Raw genomic sequence first — 14457 nt, 5'->3', positions numbered from 1 at the left:
GGAAGGGGAGTTAGGGATTGGAATAACTTACCAAGGGAGATGATCAATAAATATCCAATTTCTTTGCAATCATTTAAGAAAAGGCTAGGAAAACAACAGATAGGGAATCTGCCACCTGGGCGACTGCCCTAAATGCAGATCAGTAGTGATTGATTGATTGCAGGCCTTCGGGCTGAGCAGCGGTCACTTGGTAGGCCACGGCGCTTCTGGGCTCTTGCGCTATTGGGTTTGGTTTTGTTTGGTATGGTTTTTAGTCTTATATATTCGTGCGTACTTGTCTTGTGTTGAGGGAATTATGTTGTTCATTAGGCTACGTGTGCGATTTAGATGTTTAACATTATTACAGTGATTTACTTATTCCATGGATGCCGGTGAGGAAGAAACAAAAGTAAACTGTGCTAGATGTACTTAATCATCCTCTCGGGAGAACCAAGATATAGGTCTCAGCTGGGTGATTAAGGAAACTGCTGAACCAACATTCTTTTCTGAGATGACTGTTTATGAAGTGCGATCAGCAGCCACTGCAGGACCTTTGGCTTCTCCGAGTGCAACAACCGAACGTAATATATCGCAGAAAGACAGCAGGGAATCAATTTCAATTCTTTTGTTCAGAGTGGTGTAAGGCGTATGATGCACGTGTTTTCCCTTGAAACCAACCTCCAACGTTGCAGCAAATGCTACTGCCTGTGAATAATGATAAAGACCCTCCCGATTCTAAAGTAACAAACTTGTATCGATCGTTAATTGAAAGGCATGAGTTTCGAGTACGACAAGAAAAGGAATTCAGTTCCTATGACGGAGAGATGACATAATATCTTGACGACATAAGTATGTGACCACAATTAAGAAATGGCGGGATGAGTGAAATAACATTCTCTGCACTGGTGAATCATGGGTTAGGACATGGCACTCTGTTGGAAAAATAAGAGAATTTCAAGCTCATGCGATGCTTTTCTCTTAGAAATCTAATGCGGTCGTAAGTTGGCCAGCGGCTCGCGTTAGTGCATGCCGGTAACAAGCACGGATTCGTGCCAGGGGCTAAGTACGTATTTCTGTGCATGAACAATACCGCAGACGCTAATGACGAGATGGACGGTGATTGTCATGAGAAATACTTCAACAGAACATCTGCTACCGAATCTGTTACCTACCTCTGTCATTGTTATCGACAATGCTTCCTACGACAGCCTACGAAGGCATGGAAGAAGGAAAACGTATGGCAATGGCTTCGAGAACGTGGTGTAGTATAATATGAGAACATGCTAAAAAGAGACTTGATGACCCTCGTACACAGTGTGTGAGGGAAATACGATCACCGCAGGATCAATGAAATCGCAAGAGCAAGTGGAGTAACGGTCCTTCGTATATCAACGTACCATTGTGAGCTGGACCCTTTTGAATTTGCTTCGGCACAAGTGAAGCACTGTGTTGCTATGAACAACACCACTTGCTAAATAAAGTAAAGGGGATGACTCATCGGAGAAGTTTTTCTACCCATATCTGCTGCAAACTGGGCGACCTATGCGAAACACATGAAAGATACTGAAGCGGACATGCGGAAATCTCATTTCATCCAGGACGAAATACAGCCTTTCATCATTGCTGTCAGCGGTGAATATTAGACATATTCCGAATGAAAAGGGACTTCATTCAACCTGTAGCGACGAGGAAGTAATATTCGGTAAGTACAAGAAAGTGGTTACTAATGACAGATATTTTGCTTTGGTTGTTTCTTGCATAGTACTTGTGTGTGTTCTAAATACTGTATCGCAGTTGTTACTGATGATTTTGATGCTATAGTGTGCAGCCATACGGTACGACATGACTTGTCCTGATACAGAAATTAACTATGATTTTCATCTGTGCTTGGTTTTTGATACTTAGCTGCTTCTTAAGTGCATTTCATTTTTCCAACCTTTTTCACAAGCGCAATTCATTTTCACAGTTCCTTTGTGGGGCGATACGACGGCATAGTAGTACCCGGCGTTGTGTGGGAAATTCTTTAAGATGGAATTAAATGCATCCCACATTTCCGTAACCCATAAAGAATATCTGTTGTCTATTTTCTCTCCAAATTTGCGTTAAAATCCAATACTGAGGTTATGTATGTGCAGTAATTCACACTCGTTGCTGTAAAAATAAAAATTAGCATCGTATAAACCCCGCTACCTTTGAATCCTTAAAAAAATTGCAAATTAGTTTTCTTCCTTCTGTTATTCTGAACTTAAATGTTTAGTTTCACAAATTAATCCTTTCCGTTATGGTGTGAAAATAAGAATGGAGCCCCAATATACCCTCTCTTTATTTAATAAAAATGATTTGATGCTCAGTTTCTTCTCCCCTTTACCTTACATTTAAATTCTGATTTTCACAATTTTATGTGCCACCGTATCCCGTTATGTTGTAGAAACCGAAATTACACCCCACTAAAAACTCTGTCCCCTTGAGCTAATTAAAGTAATTTGAAGCTTATTTACCTTCCAAATTTTATCTTGAACTTAAAAACTGCGTTTCACAAATGTATGTGCCATCGTTTTACCGTTACAGAAATATCGAGTTTTGCCTGGCTGAGTGGCTGACTCCAACCTGGTATTTGAAGGTGCTCACATACGTCTGTCTCGACCGAGCTCGATAGGTGCAGTCGCTTAAGTGCGGCCAGTATCAAGTATTCGGGAGATAGTAGGTTCGAACCCCACTATTGGAAGCCCTGAAGATGGTTTTCCGTGGTTTCCCATTTTCACACCAGGCGAATGCTGGGGCTGTACCTTAGTTAAGGCCACGGCCGCTTCCTTCGCACTCCTAGCCCTTTCCTCTCCCATCGTCGCCATAAGACCTATCTGTGTCGGTGCGACGTAAAACAACTAGCAAAGAAAACGTCTGGCTCGTGTCGGTAGATTTTCTGACACGTGAAAGAACTCCTTCGGGACTATATTCGGCACCTCGGCTTCTCCGAAAACCGTAAAAAAGTAGTTAGTGAGAAGTAAAGCAAATAACGTTATTATTATAAATATCGAGTTTCACCAATGTGTGCGACGCCGTTTATCCGTTGTGCTGTGAACACCAAAATGAGTCTCCTCTAAACCCTCAGTTCCCTTGAGATCATAAAAGTATTCAGGTTTTAGTTTCCTCCCATTTTACCTTAAACTTAAATAATGAGTTTGACCAATGTATGTGCCGCCGTTTCCCCTTGGTGCTATTGAGCAGAGCCATTCGATAAGGCAACCCTGTTGTCATAAGAGCAATGCTGTTTACTTAACATGGAAAGATCTATAATTGTAGTACTCAGATGACGATATATGATGTCGAATTTGTGAAAACATAGGTACGACTCTGTGTAAAGGAGTATATACGTGGTCTGCATGATTATATCTTGTCATACAGAAACACATGCAAAAAATGATTATCATTACAGAGCCCATTTTCCACTGAGATAATAACTTTAGGCCTTTGTGGTTCTAACGGTTGCATCCGCACTGTGATTCACTTATACGGTGAGCTTCTTCCCAGGATCCGTCACCTACTAAGCATATGCAGGACAGCAGCTTCGGTTCTAGATGAGAGATGAGTACAAGAATCACGGAGAGTAGTGTAAAGTTGAGGATTCTGCAGCCACCCCCACCACCCAGCCCCTGGATGAGGCCTGATCCGGTGAATGACGTCACAGCGCGGTGTGAGCAGCTAGCTAACAGCGTGCTCTTAAACTCCCATGACCTTACGCTGGCTACGTGTCGAGGCTTAACCTTACAGATCCCCGTGTCCATGCTTAACCTTACGGACCTCGGGTTCGACCCAAGCCATAAGGGCGTTAACAGTAGAGACACTAGTTTGAAGCGTTTGAAGCACCGATCCAGGCTTAAATTTACAGACCCACGGGTTACACTCCAGGCCTAAGGGCGTTAACCGTATTGACCCTAGTTCGAAACATGTGTCTAGAATTACCCTCGCAGATCCCGAGTTCGACTCCAGGCCCCAGGGTGGTAACCGTACAGACCATAGTTGGAAGCCAAAGAGTCTACAACTTTAACCTAAGTTGAAAATACGGGCTAACCGCATAATAGTAGAAGCTTAACCTAACAATCTTCATGTTCGATACCCGGAATAATTGCAGGCCTAAAGTTACGCTGACCACACGTTAACTTATCTTAACCGCCCAGGACTTGGAGTTAAACTTGGAACAAGATGGCAGCTATAAGGCTTAAAACGTATGCTTTTAGACTTCAAGTTCGATACCCGGGCTAACTGCAGACCTAACGTTACGCCAACCATGCGTTAACCTAACTTAACCTCCCAGGACTTGGAGTTAAACTTGGAACAAAATGGCGGTTGCACATGGGACTAGGGAGATGGTGTAAGTCTTAATGCATATACTTTATTCATAGGGGGCGTAACGTTCGAAAGCGACTTAAGGGAGCTTGGAGATAAACTGGGAACAAGCTGGTGCCTCTGCTGACGCGTATTGCGCTGTTTGTTTTTTAGTGTCTGGAACACTCGAAATTATTTAACTTTAGAGCTTATAGATTTGAATTCTAGAGACCTACAGTGGCCTATAGTATTGTTGATATTACCCGGAGACGAAGCCCTTGTGATTAAAAACCGAAAACTGTTTTGCGCTACTTACCGGGTACCTAACAAAAGAGGTGGTAAGACTTACCTGATATATATTGACGACTTATTCAAGACATGTAACTGGAACATAAATAATTCTACGCGTAGCACGTTGCAAAACGTTATACTGGAAAACTGTGCATACGTTCATTGACGAAAGTAGATTGGGGTATTAGGTGTGGTGAAAAAAAGGATAGACTTATTGAAATAAATTAAATAAATAAATAAATAAATAAATAAATAAATAAATAAATAAATAAATAAATAAATAACGTTTCTTTTAGTTTATCACATATAATAACAAATTTGATATACAGCTTTAAAAGTGCATAGTTTTAAAATATATTGCCTAATTCATGCATACACAGTCTATAGTCTTTAATCATAGGATTTAATCCATCCCAATCGCCATTATTTTTTACCTCGAATCTTGTAGTGTTGCTGGCATCGTCTGCATTCGCCTTCTAAACTCGAAACAAAATGTTGGCTGCATATGGGACTAGGGCGATGGTGTAAGACTTAATACGAACGATTTATTCATAGGGGCATAACGTTGAAAGGCGACCTTAGGTCTTTGAGCTGAGCGACAGCATAAAAGGCAAAAGGGCAAAAAGGGCTAAATTTCGAAAGTGTAAAACTGCTAAATGGCTAAGGACAAAAGGGCACAAGGAGTAAATGGCTAAAGGACTTAACGCAAAAGGGCAGAAGGGCAGAAGGGTAGAAGGCCAGAAGGGCAAAACGGCAAGAGTGTAGAAGGGCAGAAGGGCAAAAGGGCTAAATAGCTAAAGGACTAAAGGGCAAAGTGTCAAAAGGGAATGAACAAAATGGCAAAGGGGCAGAATGGCATAAGGGCAGAAGAGCAAAATGTAATGAACTATGGTCTAGGGCTTAGAGTGAATTTGGAACAAGAGGGTGACACGGGACCAGGAAGATGGTGTAAGGTTCATTACGTGTGTTTTATTCATAGGGACATAACTTTAGAAAGCAAAGCTACTCGAGGTCTTGAAGCTGAGCGGCTTTAGGGTAAAGACGCTAGGTACCGAGCTCGATAGCTGCAGTCGCTTAAGTGCGGCTAGTATCCAGTAATCGGGAGATAGTGGGTTCGAGCCCCACTGTCGGTAGCCCTGAAGATGGTTTTCCGTGGTTTCCCATTTTCACACCAGGCAAATGCCGGGGCTGTACCTTAATTAAGGCGACGGCCGCTTCCTTCAACTTCCTAGGCCTTTCCCATCCCATCGTCGCCATAAGACATATCTGTGTCGGTGCGACGTAAAAAACAAATAGAAAAAAAGACGCTGGCAACTGAGGTGATGCATTACGCGCTGTTGGTTTTTAGTGTTTGGATACTGATTTTTTTATTTTAATATTTCGAGCTTACAGACTTGAACTCTAGAGAATTATAATAGCTTACAATATTGTTTACATCACTTCGAGATTAAAACATTGTGTTCAGAATCGAAAACAAACATTCGCGCTACATATGAAAGGGAATGGAACCCAGGGCTCTTTTCATTGGACTGCTGAGTATCATGCTAAGTAAATGACTGTGCATTGGAAGCGTGCGTTTAATTGATGTGAACTTCTGTTCGAATTAGGATGTTTCTTCTGTTTTATCCAGACTTGAGACTGGCTCTACAGCTGGAGGTGGAGTTAACACACTGAAGTGTTACTAAATAGTTTGGAAGATCGTTGTTTAATATATGTTACAATAAGAAGGCTTTGGATTAGAGGAAATACGAGTAATATATAGGGAGGTGTTTAGGCGCTCTACTCTAAAAAGAGAGAACTCACAGATGACGCAATCGCTTGGATGATCTATTAATTAATAATTCCCGCGCGACGTAATTTTTCCTCTATTTCTGAAATGTCTGCTTTATACCGTGTGTAACCAGCATCGTGATAGACTCTTAGCATTTGCAAACGTTGTACGAGCAGGTTGGGGTTTATCAGTATTTCACATGTATATAGGGTAACAGAGACGTATTGTTAATGTTGCGTCTACATGCAGGGAGTTAATGCGTAGGAAACTTGTATTGATGTAGTACGTGCTTCTGCGATAGCGTTTGTAGGTGAAAACAGAACATGGTTTGAAGGCAATGTTCGTTGAAATCTTGCTCTTCATTATTATCATTATTATTTTCATCTTGCTTCTCTCTTCTTCTTCTTTTTCGTCTCCTTCTAGAGCACCATCCTTGTGTTCTTCTTGATACGTTTGCAAACCGAGAGAACCTGTAGTAGGCTTATGAAATGAAGTAAAGTTAAAAGATTTAATGATACAGAAACGTTGAGATCTTTATCATCAACATCAGCGTCATGATCATCATCATCATTACTATGCTGTGTCCCTTTATCTGGAGATCTGTGCATAGTAACAGAACTTATAGCAGGCATAGAGGTTGAATTAAAATTATCTCGCAGTGGTGTACTTTTTAAAAACAAATCAGTATCTGCGTAAATACCTTTCAGCTCTTTAAATTAGCTTCTTGATGGAACTACACTACACGCGTTTTCAAGACGTTGCCCGTTGTAAGCGTTCTTGAATTGACTTCTACAGTGTTCGCATTGAAAAATAGTCTTACACAACGTCTCATGGCGTCTCTTGTGATAGCTCCGGAGAAACGTCTTTCCAGACTCTTTGCAACTATAAATGGGAATAGTTTTTCCCATGATAGACGAATATACACGGTTATTCATCTAAGACGTTACACGGAAATAACTTCTAAACCATTAAAGATATCGGCGTACTGTTTTCATGTTCGTGAATGGTACCCAGGTTCTTTAAAATAACGTGCTACTTATTCTCATGGGGTTTTTAATAACCGAGATATTGATACTAACTCCATATTCTTAAATGGAACGACATAAATGCATACTGCTAGCCTAAAACTTTAACTGCGTACTAGTTCAAATATCTAAATATTTTCAAAATCAGGAAGTTACTTTTTGAGATATAAATAAGAAAGCATTTGGGCTTTTGCGTGCCGCATCAGACAGCGTACGGTCGGACAAGGACCTGTTGGCACGCAAGCTGTTTCCTGGCATTGATTCCAGCCACAGAACGGATACCAGGCATGTACTGTAAACTATCGTACACACAATGTGATGTACCGTAACATACCCTGGGTGTGTGACGTTATTGTATGACTGGCGAACACACAACGCGAAAGGGAGATTATTCGGACATTATTCATTTTATTTTCTAGAGGGAGCTCTTCCGGTTCCTGTATTATGTTTATTTCTCAATTCATGCAGTAGTAAGTAATGTGCACTCAAACCAGTGACAATTATAGCTTTCGTTGAAAAAATGAAATTGCGTATGGCTTTGAGTGCCGGGAGTGTCGGAAGTCAAGTTCGGCTTGCCAGATGTAGGTCTTTTGATTTCACTCCCGAAGGCGACCTGCGCCTCGTGATGAGGATGAAATGATGATCAAGACGACACATACACCCATCCACCGCGTCAGTGATATTAACCAATTATGGTTAAAATTCCCTACCCCTGCCGGGAATCGAACCCGGGACCCCTGTGACCAAAAGTCAGCACGATATCGATTTATCCATGGAGCCGGACATAGCTTTCATTATGTTCCTTTGAAGTCAAAGTAATTATTTTATTCCTTTCAAAAAACAACACACCTCCCTGTCCTGTCATGAGTTCGCCCGTCATACACACTATTGCAAACGCATCACATGTGTATGATATGCTTACATTCTTGGTATCCATTCTGTGGTTGGAATCACACCCAAGAATCTGCTTGCGCGTCAATATGTCCTTGCCCGCCTTCACGCTGTCTGATGCGGCATGAAAAACAGCGCATTCTTTTCTTATTGATATCTCACACACTAACTGTCCGATTCTGAAAACACTTGCATATTTGAACTTGTACGCAGTTAAACCAGACCAGTTAGACCAGCTGTATGAATTTGTGCCGTTCCACTTAAAGATATGGAGTTAGCATCAATATCTCGATTATTAATCACTCCATGATAATATGTATCACATTATTTTACAAGCTCCTGGGTACCATTTACGAATATGAAAACAGAATGCCGATATCTTTAATGGTTTAGAAGTTACTTCCGTGCAACATCTTATGTGAATAACCCTGTGTAATAACGCAACTCTCACATTACTCAAAAGATGAATCTCTGGTTGAGGACTCCTTCTCTTGGACTGTAGACTATGATGCTAACTAATGATTGTGCATTAAAAGCTTGCATTTATTTCAAACACCAGGTCTTCGAGCTCTTAAAGTCAATTTTCTGCTGAGATGTGAACACTATCAGGACACAGTTCTATAAATACATTTCGGATAATCGCGTTAGTAGCTGTTCTATTGAAAAATACAACATAACCAATGCTGTAGAAAATAATATTTCTAATCATTTTGTCTGAACATGTCTTTCTGTACAGGTTATATATAATAATAGAGATAATAACAAATGTAGGCTTTTGCTGAGTTGCGAGAATTTTTTTGAACAGAATGTAATTTTCACGGTAGAGCGGGATTGATACATCGACTCGATGTGAAAAATGTGAAATCACGTAAAACAAACTTCAGAGTGGGGGTTCGCTCTTACTGCCTCTTGGGTTTAAGTTCACGGTCAATAGTATTTTTAAACTTAGGCTTCAAACTAGAGTATGTAGGGTTAACACCTTTAGGCCTGCCGTACAACACGAGGTCTGTAAGGTTAAGCCTGGACACGCAGCCAGCTTAAGATTATGTTGCATGAGGTTATGAGTGTTAAGGACAAGCCTGGGCACGTAGCCAGCGTAAAGTTATACCATGCACTCTCTTAGCCTGGGCTCGAACCTGAAGTCTATAAGGTTAAGTCTCGACAAAGAGCAAGCGTCATGTGAGATTAAGAGCTCGCTATTAACCTAACATAACTTTACGCTGTTGATAAAGAAGATCTTAACATGTCTGTACCATTAAAGCTTTTTAATTTTTCCTCATTTCCTCAGCCCACTACACGGTCTGTCGCCATCCAAACGTATCAAGAAAAATACAAGGATGATGATCTAGAAGAAGAAGAAAAATAATAATAAGAAGAAGAGAGAACCAAGATAATAATGAAAATAATAGTGGAGTAGAAGATTTCAACGCATCCTTGCCTTCAAACGACGTACAGTTTTTACCTACAAACGCCATCGCAGAAGCACATACTACTTCAAAACAAGTTCTACCGTTTCTCACACATCAACTGCCTTCATGTAAACGCAATGTCAACAATAAGTCTCTCTTACCCAATATAGACGTAAAATACTGTAAAGAACCCAAACCCCCCAAACCCCACGGCACTATAGCCCTTGAAGGGCTTTAGCCTACCAAGCGACCGCTGTTCAGACCGAAGGCCTGCAGATTGCGAAGTGTCGTGTCGTCAGCACGACTAATCCTCTCGGCCGTTATTCTTGGCTTTCAAGACCGAGACCGCTATCTCACCGTCAGATAGCTCCTCAATTCTAATCACGTAGGCTGAGTGGACCTCGAACCAGTCCTCAGGTCCAGGTAAAAATCCCTGACTTGGCTGGGAATCGAACCCAGGGCCTCCGGGTAAGAGGCAGGCACGATACCCCTACACCACGGGACCGGCGTAAAGAACCCAACCTACTCGTAAGATATTTGCAACTGTTAAGAGTCTATCCAGATGCTGGTTACACACAGTATAAAGCAATACTTCAAAAATAGAGCACGAATTACTTCGTACAGATAATATTAAGTAATAGATCTTCAAAGCGATGACGTCAACTGTAAGCTATCTCTCTTTACACAACAGCACCAGAACACCTCCCTATACATTACTCGTATTTCCTCTAATCCTAAGCCTTCTTTTAGTAACATATAGCACACAACAATCTTACAAACTATTTAGTAACCCTTCAGGGTGTTAACTCTGCTTCTAACTGTAGAGCCAGTATCAAGCCTGGATAAAACAGTAGAGACATCCTAATTCGAACACAAGTTCACATGAATTAAACGCACGCCTTCAATGAGCAGTCATTTACTTAGCATGATACTCAGCAGTCCAAAGAGAAGAGCCCAAGTATCCATTCATTGTGATATGTAGCGCGAACGGTTTTTTTCGGTTCTGAACACAAGGTTTTAATCCGTAAGCGATGTAAACAAAATTGTAAGCTACTATAAGTCTCTAGAGTTCAAGTCTGTACGCTCGAAATGTTAAAATCAAAAATTCAGTGCTCCAAACACTAAAAACGAACAGCGCGTTAGGCATCAGCTCATTTGCTAGCGTCTTTGACTCAGAAGCCGCTCAGCTTCAAGACTTGAAGTAGCCTTGTTTTGTAAACTTATATACCTATGAATAAAGCACATATATTAAACCTTACACAATCTCCCTAGTCCTGTATCACAATCTTGTTCCAAGTTCAGCTCTAGGCCCTACATCATAGTTCATTCCCTTTTCCCTTCTGCCCTTTTGCTCTTTTCATTATTCGCCTTTGCACTTCTGCCCTTTTTCCCTTCTGCTCGTTCGATTTTCCCTTCTGCCTTTTTGCCCCTCTGCCCTTCTGCCCTTTTGCCAATCTGCACTTCTGCTCTTTTGCCCGTTTGTTCATTCCCTTTTGACCTTCTGCTCTTTTTCACTCCTGCCCTTTTGCCCTTTAGTTCGTTGGCCTTTTAGCCCTTTGTTCATTTCCTTTTTCCCTTTTGCCGTTTTTCCCTTCTGTCTTCCTGCTCTTTTTCTGTTTTGCTCCTTTCCCCTCCGGTCCTTTTACCCTTCTGCCCCCTGGCCCTTCTACACTTTTGCCCTTTTGCCTTTGTGTTTACCCTTATAGCCGTTTTGCCCTTTCGACATTTAGTGCTTTTTGCCCTTTTGCCATTTATGCGGTCGCTCAGCTCCAGCACCTAAGGTCGCCTTTCAGCGTTATGACCCTGTGAATAAAGCGTATTTATTATGTCCTACAGCATCTCCCTAGTCCCATGTGTAGCCCCATCTTGATTCTAGTTTAGAAGTAGCCGTATGCAGACGTTGCCAGCAAAACTAAAAGAATTGAGGTAAAACGGTAATACCGATTGGGATTGGTTGAATCCAATGATAAAAGACTGTAGACTGTGTATGCGAGAATTAAGCAATGTACTTTAATGATATGTACTTTTAAAGCTGTAGCATAGATGTGTTAATATGTTAGATAAACTAAAGAAACGTTATTTATTTCTATAAGTTTATCCCTTTATTCAAACTCCTAATACAGCAATCTACTTTCGTCCATGCACATATTCACAGCTATCCAGTATAATTTTCTTTGCAACGTTCTACGCGTAGTATTAATTATATTCTAGTTGCATGTCTTGAAATTGTCGTCAGAGTATATCACGTAAGTCTTAATCACTATTGTTAGGTGTCCGGTAAGTAGCGCAAAACAGTTTTCGGTTTTTAGACACAAGGGTTTAGTTTCCGGGTAATATGAACAATATTGTAGGCTACTGTAATTCTCTAGAATTCAAATCCATGAGCTCTACATTTCAAGTCAAAACTTGAGTATTCCAGGCACAAAAAATGAACATTGCGTTACGCGTCAGCATAGGCACCATCTTGTTCCAAGTTCAGCTCCAAGCTCCCGTAAGTCGCTTTCGAACGTTACGCCCCCTATGAATAAATTACATGCATTAAGCCTTACTACATCTCCTTAGTCCCATATGCAGCCGCGATCTTCTTCCTAGTTCAGCTCCAAGCCCCCCCCTCGGAAGTAACCTTCCGATATTAAATCCCCGATGAACAAAGCATATGTATTTTGCCTTACAGCCGCCATCTTGTTCCAAGTTCAGTTCCAAGATCCCTTAAGTCGCTTTCTTATGTTTCGCCCCCATGCATAAAGAATATCCATTAAGTGTTATAACTGCCGCCGGCCCCGTGGTGTAGGGGTAGCGTGCCTGCCTCTTACCCGGAGGCCCCGGGTTCGATTCCCGGCCAGGTCAGGGATTTTTACCTGTACCTGAGGGATGGTTCGAGGTCCACTCAGCCTACGTGATTAGAATTGAGGAGCTATCTGACGGTGAGATAGCGGCCCCGGTCTAGAAAGCCAAGAATAACGGCCGAGAGGATTCGTTGTGCTGACCACACAACACCTCGTAATCTGCAGGCCCTCGGGCTGAGCAGCGGTTGCTTGGTAGGCCAAGGCCCTTCAAGGGCTGTAGTGCCATGGGGTTTGGTTTGGTTTGGTTTGGTTTGGTTATAACTGCCATTTTGTTCCAAGTTCAACTGCATGTCCTGGGAGGTTAATTTTGGTTAACGCGTCGTGGGCGTAATGTTAGGTCTGCAGTTAGCCCGGGTATAGAACTTGAAGTCTAAAAGCATACGTATTAGGTCTTATAGCCGCCATCTTGTTCCAAGTTCAACTCCAAGTCCTGGGAGGTTAAGTTGTGTTTTCGCGTGGTCAGCGTAACGTTAGGCCTGCAATTAATCTGGATATCGAACTTGAAGTCTAAAAGCATACATATTAAGCCTTATAGCCACCATCTTGTTCCAAGTTCAACTCCATGTCCTGGCAGGTTATTTTAGGTTAATGCGTGTTCAGCGTAATATTATACCTGCAGTTAGCCCGGGTATCGAACTTGAAGTCTAAAAACATACATATTTAGCCTTATATCCACCATCTTGTTCCAAGTTCAACTCCAGGTCCCGGGAGGTTAAGTTGTGTTAACGCGTGGTCAGTGTAACGTTAGGCCTGCAATGACTCTGGGTATCGAAATTGAAGTCTGTTAGGTTAAGCTTCTACTCTTATGCGGTTAGCTCGTGTGTTGAACTTTCGGTCTCTTAGGTTAAGGCTTGTACTCCAAGGCTTCGAACTAGGGTCTGTACGGTTAACGCCTTTAGGCCTGGAGTCGAACCCGGTATCTGTGAGGTTAAGTCTAGGCACATGCTTCGAACCAAGGTCTCTACGGTTAACGCCCTCAGGCCTGGGGTCCTACCCGACATCTGTAAATTTAAGCCTGGACACGGAGGTGTGTAAGGTTAAGCCTCGACACGTAGCCAGCGTAAGGTCATGGGAGTTTAAGAGCACGCTGTTAGCTAGCTGCTCACACCGCTCCGTGACGTTACTCACTGGATCAGTCCTCGTTCAAGGGCTGGGTGGTGGTGTCCGCAGAACTCCCAACTTACACTACTCCGGAGTAATAATTGTAATAGGTGTTTTTTTTAAATTTTGCTTCACGTCGCACCGACAGAGATAGGTCTTATGGCGAGGATGGGGTAGGAATGGACTAGGAGAGTAAAGGAGGCGGCTGCGGTCTTAATTAAGGTACAGCCCCATCGTTTGCCTGGAGTGAAAATGGGAAACCACGAAGAAACTTCTTTGGGGATGCCGACAGTTGGGTTCGAACCCACTATCTCTCGGATTGCAATAGTTGATGCATCAGGTTCTTCAGGAGCACTTCAGTATCACTGAATGTTCAGATATTACGGGTAATATAAGATCATATTGATAGGATTATTGACCTACAGTTTACGTCCAAACAAAAGCAGCCCCATTGCTCTGATATTGTAATCATGTATCATTGTTGAATTTACCTGTACCAATGGCATTCTTTTTCAACGGACGCTTCTAACCTATTAGTCTACTGTGACTTAATTTTGATGGTTATTGACATATAGCTTTTTCCGCATCTGCCGAACATGAACTTAGAACTCATCTGAGACATCTTATGGTATCTGCCGTAGCTGAGTTTTTACTCGCTCGTCTGGCGCACTATATAAAATTCGAGGAAACTAACACTCTAATTATCACCCTTGTATTACATGCTTAGTTACATTGGGAAGCGATTGAAACGGAAAATTATTCTAGCAACTTCAATAACATGGGAAAAGGCCTGAATCTGAGAAGATTCTGGTTCCCCGTGC

At 41.9% G+C, this 14457-nt stretch overlaps 1 protein-coding gene across 1 annotated transcript in view; it reads right to left on the bottom strand.

Annotated features, from left to right (window-relative positions):
- The window catches only part of LOC136862934 (neural cell adhesion molecule 2), a 485522-nt gene that overhangs the window by 272613 nt on the left and 198452 nt on the right, over positions 1-14457 (bottom strand). The gene's annotated exons all lie outside the window — the stretch shown is intronic.

The sequence above is a fragment of the Anabrus simplex genome, chromosome 2 (genome assembly GCF_040414725.1).
Source record: "Anabrus simplex isolate iqAnaSimp1 chromosome 2, ASM4041472v1, whole genome shotgun sequence".
Lineage (NCBI taxonomy): Eukaryota > Metazoa > Arthropoda > Insecta > Orthoptera > Tettigoniidae > Anabrus > Anabrus simplex.
The sequence above is the reverse complement of the archived record's forward strand: the minus strand, read 5'-3'. Positions and strand labels throughout refer to the sequence as shown.